Genomic DNA, 20,271 nt, shown 5'->3' with positions numbered 1-20,271 from the left:
ATCTTCACCCCGACCCAGGGGGTGGGGATGACTATGCTCCCGTTTTACTGAGGAGGAAATGGAGGCTCTCGTGTTGAAGCTGCCTGCGCCAGGTCACCGGCCTGTGAAGGGCTCCCAGCCTGAGCCTTGACCACTGCGGGTTACGGGCCACCGTACCGATGGCGACTCAAGGCCCCAGGGTGGGGTGGGGGCGGGATTTGTCAGGGTCATTCGGGCTGCCCGCAGCAGATAGGGGCCAAGACCTCACTCCCACTCCAGGACTCTGTCTGCCAGGCAGCATTTTGCAAAGTGCATCTGTGGAGGATGTTCACAATAATAATAACACAATAACAGCAACGACCTGTCATTGAGGTTGACAAAGCATGGGCTCTGAGTCTTCGGCGCCAGGGGACTTCAGCTCCACAGTCCACTGTGCCGCCTTTATGATGATTATGTGAGCTGGTGCAGGGACAGGAAGTGTGGACCAGGGGGAGACCTCGTGCCCCCTCTCCTCCCCACCAGCCCAGAGCCCCCAGAGGCCGGGGGCCGACTCCCTGGCAGAAGAGCACCTGCAGATGGGCGGAGAGAAGCCACGGTCCCCTCCACGCCAGGCCTCTGACCACCCTGTGGACACACTTCCCTCTGCTACCATTTCTGGGTGAGTGAGGGCTGGTGCTGGGCACCCGATAATCCAGACTTTTCAAATCTGGCCGTCGGGGCTTCCGGCGGGCTCAGTCAGTAGAACATGTGACTCTTGATCTCAGGGTCGTGAGTTCAAGCCCCACGTGGGGCACAGAGATTACTTAAAAAACAAATCTGGCTGTCATCCGGGAGTCACAGCTGAAAGGACCCACTGCCACCACTAACTGGCCCCATCGGCTGGAAAATTGGCAAGGGCATCTCTGCACAGAAGAGACACTCGTCAGCACCCCCGGGACAGGCAGAGCTGTGGGGCCCCAGATAGATTGTGCGGGAGCTGATCGACCGCCCCCGTGCTGGGAAGGGAGACAGGACAGCGGGAGAAGTGCCAGGTGCCCTCATGAGCTCTGCTAGGGCAAGCCCTGCCCTGGATGGTGACCGCCACTGCTGTCTTCTCCCAGGAGACCCCGCCCCACGTGGGGGCTGGTGTCCCACGCACGCCCCACACCCTCCCTGCGGAGGATCAGGAAGAGGCAGGAACTCCATCTGCAAAGCTCAGACTGTGTGCCCTGTGCCTCACAAGCCAGAAGGGCCAGATGTCATTCCCATTTCACAGGGGAGGAAACTAAGTCACTACATCACGCATCCATTTGGCAAAATTACCGAGTACCTGCTTTGTGCCTGGGCATGGGGCCACATCAGGGGACAAGACATAAAGAGTCCCAGCCCTCCTTTTTTTTTTTTTAAGATTTTTTTTTTTTTTATTAGAGAAGGGAGAGAGAGAGAGCACAAGCAGGGGAGCAGCAGGTAGAGGGAGAGGGAGAAGCAGGCTCCCCGCTGAGCAGGGACCCCCGACATGGGGCTCGATCCCAGGACCCTGGGATCATGACCCAAGCCGAAGGCAGATGCTTAACGACTGAGCCACCCAGGCGCCCCGAGTCCCAGCCCTCTTATAATGCAACCAGGAGGAGGCAGGACCAGGTTGAGAACAGGTTGAGGGAAGGGACTTAATCTGGCAGACTGCCGGCTGGCTCTGTGACCTCAGCAAGTGATTTCACTTCCTAAGGCCTCAGTTTCCCCATCTGCAAAATGGGCACCATAATGACACCTCCCCCACCCAGGGCAATATAGTCAGGGCTCTTCCCGACTCCGTCCCCTCCTGGCAGGAGCCGCTGTGTTTCCAGTTGACGCAGCATTCCCAGGAGCCTTCCCACACCCGGCGAAGGCGAATGGCTCCCAGGGAGGCTTCTCGCTCCAGCCTCGTCATTTCCTGTGGCCTCTGCCAACTCTGGGCGGTGCTGTGATTGTCCCTGTTTGGCAGATGGGGAGGCCAAGCCTCCGAGATGGAGCAGTTTGCCCGGAGGCTGTGGCAGGTGGCCCAGAACCTCTCTGCTCTCCATCTGCCCCCACCAGCCCTCCCCACCACCTCGCAGCCCAGGCCCCTCCCTCACCCCCCAGGAGAGCTGCCGAAACACCATCAGCAAAGCCAAGCACGTGACCCAGCAATTCCCCTCCTCGGTATCTACCCCCGAGAAGTGAAAGCATATGTCCCTACCAAGACTTGTACGTGAATATTCATAGCAGCATTCTTCATAACGGCCCCAAAAGGGTACAACCCAAATGTCCCACCTGAGGAATGGGTAAAACATCTGTACAGTGGAATATAATGCAGCCTTAAAAAGGGACGTAGCACGAGTCTGTGCCGCAGCATGGATGAACTTTGCAAACATTATGCCGAGTGAGAGAAACCAGACACGAAAGACCACTTAATGTATGATTTACAGTCATATGCCCAGAATGGGCAAGTCCATGAAACAGAAGGATTAGTGGTTGCCAGGACGTGTGTGTGTGTGTGTGTGTGTGTGTGTGTGTGTGCTAATGAGAAGGAGTTTCCTTTTAGGAGAAATAAGGAAATATTCTAAAATTTCGTGGTGCTGGTTACAAAACTCAGATACACTTCAAATGTGTGAATTTGGTGAAAAGCTGTTGCAAAAAAACAAAACCCAGTATACACTGGTGAGTGGACCCCTGCCCGGTCTCTGCAATTCCCTGCTGCACTGTGCTCAGGGGAGAGCCCAGGCCTTCAGACTCCCCACAGAAGCTGGGCAGGGGCCCCTAGCACAGCCCAGGAAGTCACGTATAGATCACACCGAGAGAGACATAGAGGAAAATGGAACCATGGCCGGAGATAATCCTGAACCTGGTCCACCATTCAAAACTCCATTCGATGTTCCAAGCCCTATACTGGAGCTGGGGACTCAGTGGGGAGTAAGGGACATGCCCTCTCTCCAGGAAGCCAAAGGACAGACCAACAGATGAGTGGTGGTGGGGTGGGGGAGGGTGGGGCTGACCAGGAGGCAGGAGTGACAGCTCAGGGTGACATTGCTATACTCAGGGCAAGCACAGGGAGGAGGGGTACCTAACCCAGCCCCTGCCCTGGACGGTCTCCCGAGGAACCAACTTGTAGACAGAGGTCCAAAGGAGCGAAGAAGAAAGAAAGCAACTCGGGAGTGGAAAAGTATACCAGGCAGAGGGAACAGCAGATGTGAAAGCCTAGAGGCTCCAGAGAGTGTGGCATGTTCCGAAGAAAGGGCAGGATGGAGGGAGGGACTCAGGGGGACCCCTGGCTGAGAGGGAGAAGCCTGACGCTGGGCCCTTATGGATTCCCTTCTCAGGGGTAGAGCCAGCTCCAGGCCACCTCCCCTGCCTGCAACCCCCTGAGGGAGGGTGTCCGGGCCTACGTAGCCAGGGCCCCCTGACCCACCTCCTCTGCCTCCAGGTGCCCCTCCCAGCCGCCCCTCCTGTGCCCTGTGAGCGTTAATCACAGCAGACAGAAGAGCGAGACTAAGTTTTAATAAGACATCTCTGGGGTGTCTTAAGCTGCATTTAAAAGCCCCTAAGCTTCCCTCAACAGGGGGAGCCAAGTTAGGCAGGGTAAATATTTACGGCTCCACCCGAAAAGCCAGGCCCGTTTTTCAGGCAGGATTTTAACAATATAGATCACGCCGAGAGTGAGACATAGAGGAAAATGGAACCATGGGCGGCCGCAGCACCAGGGCCCTGAATTATGGATATGAACCTGTCCCCAACTTCTTGTTTTTAATTAAAAACCCCTTTTCAGTAATTCCATTAAGAGGCGGCAGTGGTTCAAGAGTCTCCTGCTCATTCTCTTTAAATTAGGAAATGTCCCGTCGGCTCCTTCCAGTTTCAGGGGCTGGAGGAGCAGGGTGAGGGGAGTGTCAGGATTCAGGAGGCTGCAGGGTCAGGCTGACAGGGCTCTCCCCTGCCCCACACCTCAATCAAACTCTTCCAGTGCATCTCACCGTGTTCTGGGAGCTTCCCTCCCCATCGCCTCTCTTGCTACCCGCAGTGTGAGGTCAGAATGCAGATGCCTTGTTCAAGAGCAGAGGAAGCTGAGTCTCAGAGAAGGGAAGGAACGGGCCTAAAGTCACACAATGAGTACATGGTGGAGATGGAACTCAGCCCCAGGGCCACCTGACTCCAAGTCTCCCACCTTTGCCGCCTCCTCTGAGGGTGGGGAGGGCCTGGTGTGGGATGGAACGCCCCTGGGGCCTGGATCAGCACAGATCCGGCTTCCAGGGAGAAGGGCCCTGCCTTGACCTGCTGGTAGCACAGCACACATTAATTCAATAAAGGATCTCTGAGCACCTGTCCTCTGTGGGGACCCAGGCCAGGAGCTGGGGATTCAGAGCTGAGAGATGAACATTGCCTGCCCTTGAGGAGCATGCAGCACCCTCCCTCTGCTTATGTGTAGCTTGCCTCCTCCTGGAAGCCTTCCCTGACTACCTCAGGTATCATTCCTCCTTCCACCTGCTACTCAGATCCTAACCTCATATTCATCCACCCACCCATCCATCCTTCCCCTCATCTAGTCTCCCACCCATCCATCCTTGCAATCATCTATTCTCTCCTCCATCTGTCCATTCATCCTGCCATCTGCCCCCCACCCTTTCACTCATCTAATCACCCAACCATCTTTCCACTCATCTATTATCTCATCCATCCTTCCTTTCTTCCTTCCTTCCTTCCTTTCATTCATGCTTCCTTCCTTCCATCCATCCATCCATCCATCCATCCATCCTTCCTTTCATCCATCCATCCACCATCCTTCCTTCCTTCCTTTCATCCATCCATCCATCCATCCATCCATTCATTCACCCATCCATCCACCCACCCACACCTCCATCCTTCCACCCACCATGTATCCACCATGTAAAGGAACGAACACATCTCAAGCCCTCACTATGTGTCATCCTATGTGTCTCCCTCATCTGATTCTCACAGTGCCTCTGTCAAGTAAAGTCTATCATCTTCATTTTACAGATGACATGGAAAAGCTGAGGCTCTGAGATGTTTATGTTGCTTGTCCGAAGGCAAGGGAATGGAGAGCGAGTTATCTACTTTGAGGCATGGTGACAAGCCACTTCTGGTGGCGTGTTTGGGCCAGGAAAGAGGCTTTCCAAGTCCCATTATGTGGGTGGGCTGCCCGTTTCCTCTCTCCCATCACCACCGCGTGTGAGCTGCCCTGCCCCTCTCCCCTTGCTCCTGGGTGGGGCGTTGCCTGCTAGGGCCATCCCTTGTCCTCAGAGTGGTGCAGAGAGAGACAGGGCCCCAAACACAGCGCGCCTACTGTGCCCCTCCCAGGAGCACAGTCTCCCCATTGTCTGGAGGAAGCTGCAGGTGGGCTCCAAGCTGCTCCTGAAGCCCAGTGTCCATCCTCTTGCTTTGCTTGTCACCATTGTGCGGCCACAGTGGCCCTTTGTCTCTGACAGAATCTCTTTGCCGGCCCGACCCTCCCCACACCAGCCACGGTGATGTGTGCTCAGGATGGGAGAGGGAGATTGGGGGGTGGGGTGGGAGAGAACATTGGCTTGGGAGTCCAGAGACCCCAAAACATCACATCCCATCTCTGAGACTCAGTTTCCCCCACCTGTAAAAGGGATGTTAATTCCTGCCATGCCTCATCCATATTGTAGCCAATGGTAGGGGATGGAGGGGTTGTTCGGAGTATGGATTTGGTCTAACTCTGTTAATCTCTTGCTGTGTGGACTTGGGCAAGTCATTTGCCCTCTCTGATGGCAGAGCTCTGTGCCATGCAGGGCATTCCGCTCTTTCAGTCACACCTCCCAACTGTCAAGCCCTTTCTTAGGCCGTCTCATGGCTCGGCACAGAGAAGTTAAGCAATATATCTAAAGTCACCCAGCGAGAGGTCATCATCAGTCAGGCTCGCGGATCCTGTCCTGAGTTCCTCCTCCCCCAGTGCAGGAGGCTTCAGCCATGCTGTGGGGTGGAGGCTAGGCAGGGGCTCTGCAGCCAAGGGTGGTCTAATGGGTGTATTCCTGGCCTGATCTGATTGAATCCCCCGGGGTCTGGAACAGGCTCCGCTTCCTGGAGGAGATCCATAAGCGGATGGATGGAGGGTCCTGGGAGCCCCACAGAGGCACCGGACTTAGAAATAGCTGGGGGGCGCCTGGGTGGCTCAGTTGGTTAAGCAACTGCCTTCGGCTCAGGTCATGATCCTGGAATCCCGGGATCGAGTCCCGCATCGGGCTCCCTGCTCAGCAGGGAGTCTGCTTCTCCCTCTGACCCTGCTCCCTCTCATGCTCTCTCTCTCTCATTCTCTCTCTCAAATAAATAAAATCTTTAAAAAAAAAAAAAAAAGAAATAGCTGGGCTGGGGTCTAGCCTGGGATGAAGGGTCCTGCTGTTGGTGCCCCCGAGGATAAAGAGGTGTTGGTGAGACACGTCCCCCTACATGGAGGGATGACAAGGTGACCAGGAGTCGGCCCTGCCCAGGGGTAGGCACCCTGGTCTGTGTGGGTGAGGACCGTGGCCTCCGTGGCAGCTAGCCCCACTCCAGGGCTCACGCCTCAGAGTCTGGGCATGGCTGGGCGGCTGGGCAGAGTGGCCTGGGCTGCAGAGATGGGTCCAGCGGTCACCGAGCTCGGCCAGCACCCGGGGCCCAGCAGGCATTCTCGAGCCTGAGAATGCACAGTCCTAGCCCCTCCCAGGCGGCAGCACCAGCTGGACACGACAAGGTCACCCAATGGTGTCACGAGACACAGACAGAGGGTGTCACACGGCCATGTCCTAGAGTCACGGATAAACAGCGTAACTGGAACCATGACCTCCCAGCCGGTGCGGGGCCTACGACCTCCACCGGCATGATGCGTCAGACACGGCATCACACACAGCGTGGGACATACCTTATTCGTCACACGGGGACACGAGCGGCCACGACCACACACATTCACACCACATGTGCAGAGCCGAGAGGCCAGGACCTCCCAGAGGAATGCGGAGAAATACAGGGTTGGAATCCTGGCCCCATCCCTCCTTCTGTGTGTCCCCCATCCCAGTCCGGGTTTCTATCTCCTCCTCTGGAAAAGGGAGCGAGAACACCAGCCACCAAGTTACCCTGAAGCTTGAGGGGGGAAAAGAAAGTGTGCAGAGGGCTAGCATACAGCAGGTGCTCAGTAAAGGTCTGTTGCTTCCAGCGTGATCGTGGCTGTGGAAGGCCTAGCCTGCAGTGAGGTGTACGAGCCTCTGGCTCTCTCTGGCAGGCCATGGACGGGCTGCAGCTCCATCGGCTCTCGGGGGTAGGAGCCCCTCAGGATTTCAAGGGCTGGCCTCAGATGGCGAGTGGCGCGGACCAAGGGAGGCCAGTCCACCCCCTCGGCCACTGTGAGCAAGGCTGGCTGGTGGCAGCACCAGCTTGGACTAGGCCATGTGCTCTTAGAAGGGTGGGAAGAGAAGCCTGGTGGGCTGGCACTGGGGCCCCGTTTGCACCCTCATCCAGACCCCAGTGAGTGTCACGGGCAGGCCTGGTGGGGAGCCGGGCCCAGGACTAGACATGGCAGCCCCCAAGCACTCAGTCTCCCAAAGACAGCAAGACTCTTGCTTGTCAGGGGCAACGTCCTGTACCCGACAAGCGACCTTCCGGGCCCGGGACTCTGTCCAGCCTCAAATCCCATTAGGCTCCTGGCATCCCAGTTCTGTCATGGGATCCCCCACCCACAGGACCAAAGATTTCAGGCCTGACCCCTGGAGTCTGCTGGTCGACCCAAACATGGGAGCACAGAGGATATGAGCCCAGAGCTGGTCCAGGAGCCCCATTCCATTGCCGCACTGAGTGGGGGACTCCAACGGAATCGGGCTCACCAGGACCAATACGAGACTCAGAGATTCTAACAGGTCTGGGTTCAAATCCTGACTCCATCCGGTACTGGGTGTGTGGCCTCCAGAAACCTAAACGGAACCTCTCTGAGTCTGAGTTTCCACTCTGTGGGAAAGTAGAGATAAAACCTGCCTCCCAGGGATGTTGTTGGGATCAAATGTAATCATGCCTTTGATTTCTCTCTGTCCCCAAAGCCTGCACACACGTCCTTGGCCCGTCCTGGGGAGGCGTTCGTTGAATGAATGATTTGGAAAGACCATCTGAAAAGTGGGACAGAAGGAAGCCATAGATCCCCGCCCAGCCCCCAGCCCCAGAGTCCCTCCCTCCGCACAGCTGCAGCCCCCTCCCGGGGCGGGGGGAGCCCCCCCAGCCCCCACTCGGAGCCCCTCCCCAAGCCGCAGGAGGCCCGGACACATGTTCGGAGGGGGCATTATCTGTGCTCAGTTGACTGTAAACGTTTAAGCGGAATTGACTGTGTACTCAGCCACTTTCAAACACAACTAATCTTCATCGGGGCGACGGGAAGTGAAATATGTTATTGTCGGCAGCAGTAAATTACCCGTGCCAGAGCTGGCTCGTGAGGCATTACGGGCCGTGGCCGGCGCGCTCCTTCACCCTGCCGCCGCCCGCCCGCAATCCATTACCGCAAACGGCCCTGGTCACCCCTCCCCTGCCCCGGCGACGTGGGGCCACCTACCAGCTGCCCAGGCCTGGTTCCCGCCCGCCCTGGGCCACAGGATGAGCAGCGGGGAGGGCGCGGGGGGGGGGGGGGCCTCCCAGATGCCAGGGGGGCGGCAGCGGGGGGGGCAGAAGCCCTGGCGAGACCCCCGCCCAACAGATTCTTGCAAGTTAGCGACCAGAATGGGGGATCTGGGCCCAGGCAGAGTGAGGGATTTGGTCCAAGGCCTTCTGAGCCTCAGTTTCTGCATCTGTAAAATGGGGATCCATTCACTGTTTCTTGTTTTCTGTTTTGTTTTTGTTTTTACATATTTGCAAATCTCTTTGAAGTCTGGCTTCACAGAAGACAGCTGGATTCTCACATCTGCTTCTGCATTCAGTCTGTTGCAACATGTTGTTCTGGTTGACGTATCCGCAGAACACAAGGCCTCGCACAGATAGGGAGGTTGACAACGGGAGTATTCCGACATCGACCTCAGATCATGATGGATCTTCTTCTTTGGTACGAAAACGCAACTCCACATGAGGTAGTTGGCTGAGGGTTAGCCTTCATACTCTGTAAAATAAAAAACGCTCGGTCGCTTTTGCCCTTCGAATAGATCTTCTGCTCCTTTTGTACGGTTACATATTGGCCACTGGGAAAATCGTGGTTTACCGGATTACGCAGCCCCTCTTTCCTTATACAATATCCCAAAAAAAAAGTCACAGTCTCTTCAGGAAAGACTTTAAGTAGGAAACTGTCAAACCCACAGTGGCAGACACAAGTTCTCCAAAATTCTAATTTTTGCTGGGAAGTCAAATTTTATCCTTGGCAACAAATCAGTTGACAGGCAACCTTGTTCGTGTTTGAGAGAATATCTGCTTGATAGCCCAAGCCTGAAAGGCTCTCACTTGTCGGTCCATCATTATTTCATGTGACAATGGTGTCCTGTGACGAAAATGGTTGGCGCAGCTCGAGACTCACCACACGGCGTTTTTCTGGAGCAACTAATGGTACATCGGAGGGCCTTGATGGGCATGCTTCCCTTTCTGTCGCGCTGGATATGTAAAAGATGTATAACTCAAAGGTTGAGATTTTGTAAAAAAAAAAAAAAAAAAATTTAATAACTTTTACTTTTCATCAGTAGCATGCTCAAGTGAAACGGGCTTTTTAGTTTTTAACTGAGGGAGTGTTTGGGGTAAAGAACGCAACGATCTCTATTATAGTTTTATAGTTTGGTGCCTCAGCCACGATTCATGCTTTGAGGCCAGCAGTTTATCCACCCGTTGTTTTCATGGCATTAGTGCAAATGCGAACACCGTGAAAAAGGCTAATAATGTCTCAGTAGGATTACGAACATGGTTTTGATCTCCTGGGTACCCTGAAAGGGTCTTGGGGACCCCCAGAGGTCTGTGGAGCACACTTTGAGAACCACTGATCCAGGGTGACCAGCCTCGGGGCTGCCAAGGGTGCTGGAAGATGTGGCTGGAAAGACCTTAATGAAATGCCCTACCTCGTCAGGTACCACCAGCCCTCCCCCATCCTCAGGGGCTGCCTCCCCATTCTGGGGGCAGGTGTCCCCCAGCCCCATGCCTAGCTCCTTCCTCAATCCCAATTCTAAGGCTGCTAATGAAAACCCAATGGCTCTTTCAAAACCCCCCTCAAAGTCAAGATCTTCCTGACGTCTTCCTGAATACAAGCCCTTGGCAGGGATCATGTGTCCTCATCTTGAACCTCCCACCCATTCGGTATCTCCCTCCCAGCTTCACCTCATGCCCCGAATTCTGCCACAGACCTAGTTGACCCTTGGCAGACCCAGGTTGATCCAAAGGAATGAGCTAGAAAGTGGGGCTCTGCCAATGGCTGGGGCAGATTAGCGACTCTGGCTAACAGTGGTTAGCAGGCCAGAGGACTCTGGGAGACACTGCTATGAATCCCTGAACAGACACATACCTCCAAGAGCTGAGCACCAGGGACCAGTACCCTGAGGGGACTGGTACAGGTGGGGCCTGGACAAGAGGAAGGGGTTATCTGTTCTCCCAGGACCGACCTAGACAAAACTGTGACCTTAATGAAAATTACATTAGGTAGGGTCCTTCTTGCTGTGTGACCATTGGAAAACCACTTAACCTCTCTGGGCCACAGTTTGCTCATCTATCAAATGAAGAGTTTGGGCCAGTTCCCAAGACTCCTTACAGCTCCTAGATTTTACAGGTCAATGATATTCATGGGCTAACAGTCCATGATGTTGATACTTCACCTTTGAAGGAGAGGAACATTCAAGATTTCTGGGCCACTGACATTCCAACGTAGCATGATGCTAACATTCCAATGTTCTATGCTACTGATATCAAACAGCTTCTAATGCTAACACGCGAAAAGGCACATTACCCTGACATCCAACACTCTATGAAAGCACGGTTGAGGGCCAGCTACGTACCGGTCACACCAACCACCCTGAACTCCATTAACTGTCCCTTCTTGGAACTTTTCTCTCCAGCAACCTAGATCCCCATGGCGGCACCAGAGAGTGGTTTAGGGACACTTTACCTGTCCCTGTCCCCCAGAGTCTGACCATTCTCTTCTCTTGAAGGACTGAGGTGGTCTTGGCATAAGGCAAATGTAAATTTAACACACATCCTAGGACCGTTCCTTCAACTGGGCTCTGCTCCACCCCCCCAAAAAAAATCCAAAGCCATCAATGCTGTAACCCCAGTTCTGCAAGATTTCCCTGCTCCCCACCAGGGTTTTGCCAGCTGGGGGGGGGGGGCGGATTAGGGCATCAACGAGAGATCAAGGCTCAGGGCGGGAGGTGGGGGAAATGCCCTAGGACTGTGGCTCAGCCCCCTTCGCCTGCCCCCCTTGTCCTTCCGGCTGAGGCTGGGGCTCCCGGGGGCCTCCAGGGGCAGGGGAGGCAGTCACCAGCATGACACCATCTCCACCTGCCCTGGGCTACCGTGAGACAAAACCCCAGATTGGCTTTGCCTCTCCTGCCTCTCTTTATTTAAAAAAAAAAAAAAAAAAAAGGAAGGAAGGAAGAAAGAAAAGGAATTCCTGCAAGTTGAACAATCCTTGTGTTGGATCTGGGAGATGTTATTCCGAGGGACAGACAAGGGCAATTATCTGCAATCCGCCAGCAGCTTTAGCCTAATTTCCTTACTGCTGTGCAATTCTCCCTGAGCTGCTAGTCTATCAATGTCTTGCAGAACGGATTAGCGGGCACTTTCTTCATCTTCAAATGAATTTTAGCTGTCATGCCCTTGATGAATAGAGCGGGGACAGGCGGCTGACCTGGCCCAGGGAGTGGCCGGGGGGTGGCGGGCCAGCAGCCTCTGGGCCTGGAAAGAGGTGAGGCGGTGGGGGACAGACCGGTGAGGGGAGGACAGGGGAGGGGGAGGCACCTGAGTGAGCCATCCAGCCTTCCGGGGGTGCCCTGTGCCCAGCCCCGCCTCCTGGGGCTTTGCACACTGTGCCTGCTGTCCAGGGATGGCTTCCCAGCTCCCGGGCTGAGAGTACAGGGTGGGGGGGCTGCTGAAGGTGCCAGGGCCCCCACCCTGCAGCCCTCTGGGCCACCCCCGACACAGCACCCAGACTGGGAACTCCAGCTTGGAGTCTGCCTCCCCACAACACCGTGGACCTCACGAGGGCAGAGCCCAGCGCTGTCTTGTGACCGCTGTGTCCCCAGAGCTGAGCTTGTAGGAGATGCTCTGTCAGTTTTCATTGCAGGACAAATGATTCTCGGTTTCTCTGCCACTCGGGTTGGGGCCTGGCACAGGCCTGGCACATGGCAGGAGGGAGCCCAGGCGCTATTAAACAAACATGTGATGCCACAGGGGCTTATTGGAAAGAGGGCAGACAGAGGGAGGAAGCAGATGGGGTCCGGAGCACCTACTTTGTGTCATGCACTGTGATCTGTGCTTTGACTTTGCTGATATGGCCTCTTTGACCTCAGAGAGGAGAAGCTGCTAAGCCCAGGACACAAGTCCTTTGGGCACTAGTGAACCCAGGCCTGTCTGGCCACCCTCTCCAACTCCCATGGAGCACCGTTTGGGGAGCACTAGATGTGAAGTGAGATTCTTATGGGCAGGGTGAGGCCCTGTGGAGAGAGTGGGGGAGCCCTGGGGAAAGGGCACGTGGGACCCAGCACCAGCCACGTGGGGTGAAGACCAGGCCTGCTTAGGACTCCCTTGTTCCCACTCGCCCCCCGCTTCCAAAACTTTTCCAAACTCCCCGGATGAGGGCTGTGGTGGGTTTCTCCCTTTTCCACCTGTCCACCTTCCACCTGTCCCCACTTTCTTCTCCGTGCCCCGGGAAGCTGACCTCCACCAGTAGCGAGGCGTTCATCGGCAGAGGCTGTGTCCCTTGGAGCCCAGGGCTCCGGTCTCATGGTACTCCCTCCGTGCCTCCCCAACTACTGGGCTCTGGTAGCTCCATTTCTGTCCCTTCAGGTCTAGGGGGTCCCTGCTGTCAGCAAAGAGAAGTGGAGCCCCAGAGAAGAGGCCGCCCCACTGGCCCCTATACCCCTGGGGAGCCTGCTCTCCTCCCAGAACTTATGGAAACAGAAGGAAGATCCTCGGCTCAGGGCAACCCAGCCCCCATTTTACACATGGGGAAACTGAGGCTCAGAGAGCCAAAGGGACTTACTTGCTCCAAGCCAACAGGATGTCACGCAGAGCCGGGCCCCAACCCCTGAAGCTGAGTAGCCTTCCCCAGGGCTGGAAAACAAGGCTCAGACCTGTCAAAGCCGGGTTTCCCTCCCCACTTTCAAGTTCTGGTCCTTTCTCCAGGCACCTGGGAGACTCTCCCGAGTTTATCGATCGCCAGGACAGCCTTGAGTCAATATGGTGCACTTTGCTAATTAATCTTTTCCAGATAATTGCAGAAAATTATTGGTTCGTGTGAAGCGGGGGTAGAGAGGCCGCCTCTGTAGCCCCCCAAGCCCCCCACCTGCAGAGTGCATCCTGGCAGAGCCCAGGATGCTGGCCTCAACCCTCTGCCCTGCCTCCCACCCCTTACTTGCCTCTCTCTACCTCGAATCTGGGGCAACAAGCTCTGTTCCCTCCTGCCTCCTGCCCAGCCTCCTTCCAGAATCTTCAGCCCATGACCCCTAGGCCAGCTCTCCCAGCACTGCTCTGGGATGCCGGGGAAAACACTGGGAGCTGGGATGGCCCTAGGTTCAAATCCCAGCTCCATCAATTACTGGAGGGTTATTTAACTTCTCTGAGCCTCGGCTGAAAAACAAAACCGCATTTATCATTTCTGCTTCCTGGGCTGCTTCTAAAGACAAAACAAAAGAAGGCATTTTAATACTGATTGACTATGACTTCTACAACTAATAACAACGCTGACAACAGCAGCCAACCCTGAACAGGGGCTTGGCCACATTCCAGGCAGTGCTCAGAGCGTCTGATAGGTGCTGTTATCATCCCCATTTTATAGAAAGGGAAACTGAGGCCCTAGAGTTGCCCAGACAGCAAGAGGCCGAGACTGAGATCCTGTCCTGGGACGCCAATCTCTGCCTTACATGGTGTCACCAAGCCTGGCCTCGTCACCAGGAGCAAGCCCTCCGCATGCTCGTCTCCAACGCCAGGGGGTTCCAGCCCTGGGTGGGAAGGAGATAGGGTGGGATGCCAGGGGTGCCACGGCTTCCCACTCCAAGCCCTCTTGCCCCCAAACCCTGGGCCCACCTCAAAGGGCCCAAGAGAGTCATCCGCAGGCCTGGGGTGGACGCAGCGCCCTCCCCCACACCCCGCGGTAATTGATCCAAAGTGGACATTCCTGGATAAAGTTTCCCATCCCTTTGGGGTTTCTCTCTTTCTCCCAAATATCATTGACTACATCACCTTGCTGGGCTGTATATACCTGTTCCTAATAAACCTCTAAGACTTTAATGAACTAAATAGCAAATTACTTTTTTATTCAAGAATGAAATTTCATCATATTCATAATTCATATTTTATTTCAGACATCTGCTGCTGATTACATTACATTTAACTAAAATTAGATGATGCTCAGAATGCAATTAAGGCTCTGCCAAATTCTCCGGCCCACCAATGCCGGCAGAGCTCAGCGGGGGCCGCTAGGAGCCTAATATGTAATTAGGAGCTATTTTCTAGCTGTTTTTAAAGTCTGAAAATTAGCTGCCTTTATTAATCACACAGACAAATATAAAGTGGAACCAACGCTCGCTGAAATTTCTAAAAGGGATTTTTTGTTTAATTATATACCACAGAGCGCTGTGACTCGGTTTGCATGTTGATTTGTTGTGCACTGACATTTTGACAACTGGTTCTCAATTTGTCTGTCGTAGTTAGGCAACAACAAAGCCGACGGTAATACTTTAACTTTCAAAACCTTCAGTGCGCTGGGGAGAGGGAGAATGGCAGTCCTCGCTGCGGGCCCGCCACTCGGGCTCTGGAAGCCGCGGGAGCCCGAGACCCAGGGAGGAGGGCAGGCCGGGGCCCCAAGGGGCTCAGCCGAGAAGCCGGGTGGGGAGGTAGACCAGGAGTCCGGAGGTCCAGAAGCAAGCCCCAGCTCTGCGGTGTGTGTGGGGCGGGGGGGGGAGCTCAGTGTCCTCTTGTGCACCTGCAGGGGTTTGGAGGCTGAGATCTTGAAGGAGCCTTTATGTGCTGAGATTGTGTCTCCTCTCCACGGCGTGCCAAGCCTTGGGCTGATGCGTTCCGGGCGGTAGCATTCTGGCCTTGCCCCTTCGAGGGGCGCTTGTTACCCCACTGTACAGAGCATAAAGCCGAGGTTCAGTGCCTCGTCACCGGCGACGGTGGCCACGCCGGAACGCAAACTCAGCTGCAGTTGACTCCAGAATACATTGTTGTAACGACTGTATTCTATTCACCTGCCCGGCTTGGCAGCCCGAAGCCGGGGCGCCTCTCTGGGCCCCGTTTCCCGTTGGTGTGGCTCGGATATGGTGACGTGGCATTGCATGGCCTGGGTCTGACGCCGTGGCCAGCGGCCCCCTTGGTCCCTGACCGTCCCACCCACAGCCGTGCTGGGGGCCAGGGAAGGGGTGCACAGAGGGGGTCGCTGGCGTGGAGCGGGGTACAACTCTTAGCTGGGTCCTCAGCCCCCGTGCACCCCCTGAGCTGGCTCCAGGCCCCACTGGGCCACCACCACCCAGCGATGTCTAGAGAGTCCTGGGGACAGGGTGGCTGCCAAGGGGCCAATTCCACACATGCTAATGCCAGCAACGACCGACCGAGATGATAGGAATGGCAGACAGCTTTTTCCTACGTGCTAGCGCTGTGTCATTCTGCTGCCTGCACTCTCCTACAGATCCGGCGAGGTGGAGTCACAGCCCAGCTGGGAGTCTCCAAGCCTGGGTTCACACCACTTCTGCCACTTCCTGGCTGTGGGGGCCTTGGCCAGGCCGCCTCACCTCTCTGCCTCATTCACGTGAGGATCCTGATGGCACCCAGCTCTCGGGGTTCTGGTGAGGACCGAACCGGATGCTGGTACTCGGTCCAGATGAAGCCTCAGCCAAAGGAAGCTTCCTGTTACTAACCCCCATTTAACAGATGAGGCCACTGAGGATCTGTAGGGCAAAGTATTTGCCCTAAAGTACCTATCGCTGAGCTGAGAACTGCACCCAGGGGGTCTGATCCTGCATGCTCTCACTCCAGCCCCCAGATGCCCCAGGGAGGGCAGGCGAGGGGACTAAAGACCCACCACGGGGTCTGGGCCACCCCATCTGGCCACCGTCGCTATTTCCAGGGGCCCTCTGGTCTCTCATCTCCCTCTTGCCTGCTGGAGGGGCTACCAAGCAGTCTTTGGCTGGAGCCAAGGCATGCTGGAGCCTACCATGGGGGTCTTCTGCCCCTACCGACCCCAGGCCAGGGGAACCAGTGCCCACCAGCTGCCAAAACATGTTTTCAGAAGCCAGCCCCATGCCCTCCTCCTGCCCCCAGAATCACCTGATGAAAATGCCAAAGGAGAAAAGGAGGTTTTTTTGGGTGACAATGAAACTGTCAATAAAATCTCAAATGCAGGGATAGGCAATGACTATTTCACTTACGCTGACAGTTGAGATTTTGCCGGGGAAGGAAAGTGACAGGCATCTGCTGACATCAACACCACTTCTTTCGGAGAACAACCCACAGGAAAGGCGGCCCCGGAGACCTGTCTCGCCCAGATGCCAGCTGGGCTGGGGCTGCCGCCGTTCCCAGAGGAGCAGGGGTCAGCATGGAGGAGGGGCTGGACACCCTGACTCCATCAGCTCATTGTTCATCCCGCGACCCCCCTCTAAGCGCTGACATGCATCAGGCTCTGTGCTAGGGCTGACAGATGAAGAAGGGAACCAGGAAAATTCCTGCCCTTAAGGCTGTTATGAGTTCCATTGCATCCCCCCCAAAATGAGGCCCTAAACCCTGGTACCTGTGGGTGTGACCTTATTTGGAAGTAGGATCTTAGCAGATGTCATCGAGCTAAGATGAGGCCATTAGGGTGGGCTCCAGATCCCATGTGATGGTGTCCTTATAAGAAGTGGAAATGCCACATGAGACAGAGATACAGGGAGAAGCCACCGTGGGGCCACAGAGACAGAGAGTGGAGGGATGTAGCTGCGAGCCAAGGGATGCCAAGGACTGGTGGCCACCACGAACTGGAAGAGGCAAGGAAGGATTCCACCCAGAGTCTTAGGGGAGCCTGGCCCTGCTGGCACCCTGCTCTCGGACGTCTGGCTTCCAGAACTGTGTGAGAATACATTTGTCTTGTTTCCAGCCTCCCAGTCTGTGGCACTTTGTTGTGGCAGCCCGGGGGCACTAAGACAAAAGTCACCCATGCAACCAGGGAATCAGCTGAGGCCCTACCCCTGGCAGGAGACTATCAAAAAAGGAGTATACCTCCTTTGAGAGACAAATTGGACCCCAAACTGAAAGGCCTCTGCAGGCACCCTGGTTATCTTCCCATCAGTCACCTCTCCAACCGTCCCTAAGGCCACTGCCCCCTTCCAGACGTTGCTGTCTCTCATCGCCCCACTACCCCTCTCCATCCACCATACCACAGCCAGAGGACTTTCTAAAGCACAGCTGTGACCTGCCCTCCTGTGCCTAATTCCCACCCCGGCTCCCAGGGCCCTCAAGATAAACCTTGCCTTGTGTTGGTTCCAGGTGCCATCTGAACACCAAACCACCTGTGGCTTCTCTGCACATGCTCCAGCACCGCTCGACTCAGTGTCTTTGCTGCCGGGAACCTCCTTCACCTCCCAGCTCAGCCAAAATTCTCTGCCCAGGCACCTCCTCCTCCAGGAAGCCTTCCTGATCCCCTTCCCACACACCAGCTGGGATGTGTACCACCCCTTCCTGGGCTCCCGTGATGAACTCAGAACCTGCTGTTCTTTATGGTCATTGCCATTTTGCTTCTCTGGCTCTGCCCTATGAGTCCTGGAAGGCAGGGATGGGTCTCATTGACCCCTGGGACCCCAGGACCCAGCACATGGTTTGGACTTAGGTAGTATGTGCACTGGCTTCCTTGACCAAGAAGCTCACTCTGGGAAGCAATGTTGGCCCAGCCATTTAGACCTGGGCCAGGCAGCCTCCTACCTGTGACATCCTGTGAGATTGCCCAGGGTCGAGGGAGAGAAACTGGCTTTGGGGTCAGAGGGTCTGGGCTCAAGTCCCACTTACCAGCTGGCTGGCCTTGGGCACATCACTTCATCTCTCTGAGCCTCAGCATTTTTACCTGTGAAATGGGAACAGTAAGACCTATAACTCAGGGCCTAATTATAATGATTATTAATGGGTATTATCATTATAATGATGATTGATTCATTGTAATTCTAAGATACCATGTGGACTTCCATTTCCAAAATCTGTGTGTCCTTCAAGGCTAGCTTCCCTAACCAAATCCTCGGAATCGTGAATCATACATGCACCCTTGTGAGAGTGTTCGTCATTTAATTCTTGTAACTGTCATTTAATTCTTACAACTCTTTACATATTAATATGTTACCCTCCCAACTGGATGACATCTCCCTTACCAGCATGGACCGTGTCATACTTCAGGGGCTCTTGAGGGACTCGACAACTGCTGCTTGATCGATTTGAAACCCTCACTGCTCACTAAGGGCCCAATACAAATCTGAAACAATCTGGGCACCGAGCCGAGGAGGAAAGTGCAGGGCAGAGACTGCAAACTGGATTTGGAGTCGGGTGGACCTGTTTCCACCTGGTTCTGCCTCAAACAGGCTGTGAGACTGAGGACCAGCCATCTTGCCTTTCTGAGCCTCAGTTTTCCCTTCTGCAGAATGGGGGACAGAATACCCACTCCTCAGTATGTCAGGTGTCAGTGTACATGAAGGTGCCTGGTACACAGCAGTTAGATAGACGAGCAGGTGTCTAACCTCAATCTTGGGCTCCACCCCAGCTCCCATCCTTCCCGGTTGGGTGACATTGGGCACACCCCACCACAACTCTGAGCCTCAGTTTTCTGTTCTGGAGAATGGGGACAATGCCCACCGCAGAGAACTGTGTTGAGAATGAAAAGCACAAGCCTGACATGGGGAATGTGTGCAGGAAGTGATGGGTGTTAGTTTATTGCCCCGAATTTGATAAAAGGCAAGACCTGCACTGCCCCAGGGCCAGGAGCCTCCAAAGTCTGGTAAACGGAGTGAGGAAGGGGGCGCAGACAGGTGTTGGCAGCATCACCCCCTTCCCCAACAATGAGGACGTTTCCTTTGCCTTCCAGCCCAGCACTTCAAAGGACTTTAGAAATGCTATTTGCCTCACCAGTGCCCTGGCCGCTGGAGAGGGAGGGTCCGTGGAGGCCCTTCTGGCCCTTTGAGTAAAGAAAAGAGAAGAAAGGGAGTGCCCCACCCCTTCCCGACAAGATCCCAACCCCCACCTATTCCCAAACCCAGCAAACCCCTTTGGAGGGCCGGGCCAGCCAAGTCCCCCGAGCAGAACAGGGTAGCCATCCATACTGCAGGCAAGAGGGGCCACTTCCTGGCTACTTTCCTTCTCATTCATTCATTCATTCTGAAAACCTTGAGCACTTATGTGCCAGGCACTGTGTTAGATTTGGGAGACGGCAGTGAGCAAGACAGCCATGACACCTGCCCTCAGGGGGCTGGCGGTTTCCTGGGTGACAAGTGATGTAGCAACAAATGACTGCACAATTTGGAAATTAATCAAAGGCCGAGATGGGAGGTGGCCGGTGCATTCCAGGCGGAGAGGAAGCAGCAGGGGCAAAGGCCCTGCGGTGGCACTTGATTCTGCCATCATCACCGTCATGGTCACCATCTCTGCTGTCATCTGCCTGGCACTCCCTATGTGGACTCCTGTAGCCCCGTGAATCTGCTTATTTCCTGCTTCCTGCACTGGAATGTAAGCTTCCTGAAGGTAGGCACAGGGTCTGCTTGGCCCCTTATGACCTCCTTGGTGACTCAGACCAGCACCTGGCACAGAGGTGTCACTCAGTGTGGAAGGAATGCACAGAGTGAACAGGCAGGCCCTGGGCTAAGCGCCCTGCACCTGTTACCTGGCTTACTCCCCACAAATCACCTGGTGAGCTGGTTGTCTGGTGAAGATCACTGAGGCGCAGAGAGGTGAAAGTGCTTGTCCAAGGCCACACAGCCAGCAAGGGACAGAGCTGGGATTCCGACCCAGTTCTGTCTGGGCTCTTTCTCTCCACTGCCCCAGGCCTGGAGTGGAGGGGTCTGGGCGGGGTGGGGGTGGGGGGCTGTGCAGCAGACACCAGGCCCCCAGCAACTCCCCCCTCCCCAAAGGAAGCAGTTCTAAGAGGGATGGTACTTCGGGCTCCATAAATAACCCAGGTCCCTGGGCCCG

This window comes from Leptonychotes weddellii, chromosome 13 (assembly GCF_054177405.1).
Source record: "Leptonychotes weddellii isolate Sample4059 chromosome 13, ASM5417740v2, whole genome shotgun sequence".
NCBI lineage: Eukaryota > Metazoa > Chordata > Mammalia > Carnivora > Phocidae > Leptonychotes > Leptonychotes weddellii.
This window is presented reverse-complemented; position numbering follows the sequence as displayed.